This window comes from Triticum aestivum, chromosome 3D (genome assembly GCF_018294505.1).
Source record: "Triticum aestivum cultivar Chinese Spring chromosome 3D, IWGSC CS RefSeq v2.1, whole genome shotgun sequence".
In the NCBI taxonomy this organism is placed as follows: Eukaryota; Viridiplantae; Streptophyta; class Magnoliopsida; order Poales; family Poaceae; genus Triticum; species Triticum aestivum.
The window spans coordinates 145,750,011-145,753,211 of record NC_057802.1 but is presented as its reverse complement, the minus strand read 5'-3'; the positions used below and the strand labels follow the sequence as shown (position 1 = coordinate 145,753,211).

General features: G+C 39.0%; 1 long non-coding RNA gene across 2 annotated transcripts; it reads left to right on the top strand.

Annotated features, from left to right (window-relative positions):
• Nucleotides 1-6: 6 nt before the first annotated feature.
• LOC123077955 (uncharacterized) lies at nt 7-2,024 on the top strand. 2 transcript variants are annotated; one of them, XR_006436949.1, is made up of 2 exons: nt 7-462; nt 1,677-2,024. It is a non-coding gene; the product is annotated as an uncharacterized lncRNA (long non-coding RNA). The 2 variants fall into 2 exon arrangements; XR_006436950.1 differs by having other exon boundaries at nt 633-2,024.
• The last annotated feature ends 1,177 nt before the right edge of the window (nt 2,025-3,201 follow it).

Genomic DNA, 3,201 nt, shown 5'->3' with positions numbered 1-3,201 from the left:
GAAGCACTCGCGCCGGCGACTTGCTCTGCGCCCCGACCCCATATCCGGCGTCGCCCTCCACAGCCTCAACGTGCAGGCTGTTCACCTCCGCCATCGATGTCCATTCACCGCCGCCCCTAGGCCATTCACCTCCGCCACCCCAGTCCGTTCTCCTCCGCCACGTATGTCCGTTCACCGCCACCCCAAGAATCCCCGCTGAGCCTCGTCCGCAACCCCGGCCCTCTTTGCGTCCACCCAGGTCCACATTGTGGGGCCATCGTGTTCTCTTCACCGCCACTCAGGTCCGACGAGCCGCCGCAGGCAGGATCCTCTGCGTGCTAGCCTCGGTGCTAGCCCTACACGATGGCACGGCACCATTCACTGCTACCACCATGGGTCGTTCAATGACACAGCGTCGAGTCGTTCGACACCGCAGCTCAGGAGTTTGCCTCCTTTCCCAACCTCCACTATGCTCTAGCTAAGGTCTCTCATGTTCTGCTCTCTCCCGTAACCTCTGTCTCTTCTTTCGCTTGAATTCCTGCTAATGTTAGCTGTAGCTTGAATTGCTGAAATATTAATGTATTTTTACTCTGCTTGAAAATGCTTGAAATGCTGCTGGTGCTTCCCTATGCGCGACGATTTTGATTGTTTAGCACAAAAGGGGGACGGGTACTTGTTGTAATGCTTGACATCAATCTACAATCGGCAGTTAGAGAAAGAATAGTAGCAAGTCCAAGCTCTCTTTGAGTGGAGGTACATAACCAATTCAAATGCTTGTTTTGATTATGTTTAAGGAAACTCATAATCTTTATCTTTGTCCACTGTTAGCTATGTAAAACAACTCAATAAAAGTTCACTTTTCAATGCTTTAAATAGTTCAATTGGTAAAAATAGTAGGTGTTCATTCTACAAAAAAGCACTGACTTTTATATGTGTAAAGAAAGAAATGGAAATATGTAAGTTCATACAGGGACATATATATGCTGAACTTGCGTCCAGCACACGAGCATTTGCGTCCACCACTAAGGGGCATTTGCATCCCGCACATCAGCTACATGCTCAACAGTTGCACACTGTCGCCATGGACATGCACAAATGATATGAAGTAGAAGTTTGTTAGTTCAGTTTTTTTATTGATTTAACTTGTTTTAAGTAGTAGTGCAGCAATAAAAGGTGTAGTTGTACTGAGTTTTAGTTGCTATATGGGGAACCCAGTGGCCATTTATTTTGGTTTACAGTTCAGCTTGTCTATTCTTTTCAGTCCGTATGCTTTATTGTGCATAATCTTGAGGAAATCCCCAAAAATCATGTGTGCACTCAAGGTAATTAAGTGGCTTTGTAAAATCTTATAGTCCATCCCAGACTAAGCAAAACAGTACATATTAGTCTTGGTTTGTGGTTGGACATGCAATCTGGTTTCATAGATTCTTCTGCTCAAACTGGAAATACCTAGTTTTAGGTAATCCTACTAGTTCAGTGCTAGTACTTCTATTTTATGTTTATCTTACAAGTGGAAAATGTCGAGGCTGGTCCTGTTGCCAATTTTTCATAAATATTCTAAGTAGCCTGAGACACATCCTGTCCTCTATACAGATTCAGAGTTTGACACGTCAATGGAAGTTTGTTCTCAAAACTAAAATTGTTCTGCATGTACTGATAGATTAGTTGTTAATTATTGGAGTGTTTTGTTCTTGCAGAATAAAAATATGATGTATGCATTGCTTCTTGTCCCAGCTGAGAGAACACTCATGTTAAAAAGTATAAAGCAGTTTTGAAGCAATTCCCAGTGTCTTTAGAAGCATTCATGGTTAAAAAGCAACGACAACCTCCATTCGAGTTGAGAAATGGTCATCGTCCAAGTTAAGCAGTAGGTGCCGTCCAAGTTCAGAGAGGGTTGTATGCAAGTACAGAAGTTTGTTTCAGTGAGAAAAAATGCGGGGTTTTGACAATATTCTGTATGATTCATTTGTTCATCCTTAGAACTTGGCAAAATTCAGTCTAGTTTTCTATGATGGAGGCACATATGAAGTCTTGTGCAATGGTTATCCCCCTTGTGCTTCTAAGATTCGTATTTTGTTTCTTCAAATGTGTTGTGCGCCTGTTTGATGAGGTAAAACAAAGTAAAAATGTGAAAATGTCATTAAAGACACTTGGAAGTACGAATGTAAAAACTAAATAATTTCTGATTCTCGTCAGGTAGGAAGCTTTGGAGAAGAAAACATAAGTTTTTAAAAGAAGGAATGGTAAAATTGTAAGTCCGTTCAACTATATAAACCATAAAGGTATGATGGTGATGACGTTGACAGTAAGGATAAGGATGATAAAGAAAATTAAAAACTAAAACTAAAAGAACATCGAGTGATTATTTTTTGAGAAGTACAAACTCTCTAGTACCATCAGTACCATAAATTAAAAATTAAGAATCGGAAAATTCAAATGGGAAAAGTTCAAGATGCAAAACGTGAGAAGTCCAAAAAATCGTTAAAAAAAACTTAATTCTCCCGTCTATGGATTGTTAAGGCTCTTAATTCTCCTGTCTATGGATTGTTCAAGCTCTTCCATCGTTACTAAAAATGTGTCACTAGCATATAAGTTCAAAACACAAACTTTTCTCGGGAAGAACTTCAGTCAGTGAAACTATATAAACTATGCAAGTTTAGTGATGATGACACCGTCAACTCGGATGAGAAAGCACATTTAAAATTAAAATATTTTTTATTTTACTTCTATAAGTTCATGATCAACCCCGAGGTAGTTCAAATAATCTAGTCATATAAGTCGAAATAATCTATTCACTTGTATTATTTTGTGCTCACACTATTTACTGTGTTGTGTGACAGGTTGATGAAGATGTTGAAGCATTGGGCAATGGACACACTATCTTCATACATGGAGCAGTGACCGCTCAACACTTTTTTTTGTGATAAATGTTATTATGATCTATTCTATGTATTATATTGTATGATCGGGAGAACTCAGAAGTTCATGTGTTGTCGGTGAAAATTTTCAAAACATTTTGTTTAGTAAGAACTTTTTTTATCAAATGATAAACCTATGTTAATGGAAAACAGTAGTTGAGACGAGAGAAGTCCAAAACATCGTTGCAAAAAGAAACACATGATTTTTTTCTCTTTTCTTTATGAGAAAATATCATTCATAGTATATACAATGCAAGTTCGAGGACTATGATACCGTAAACCAAGGAAAACCATATCAAAAGAT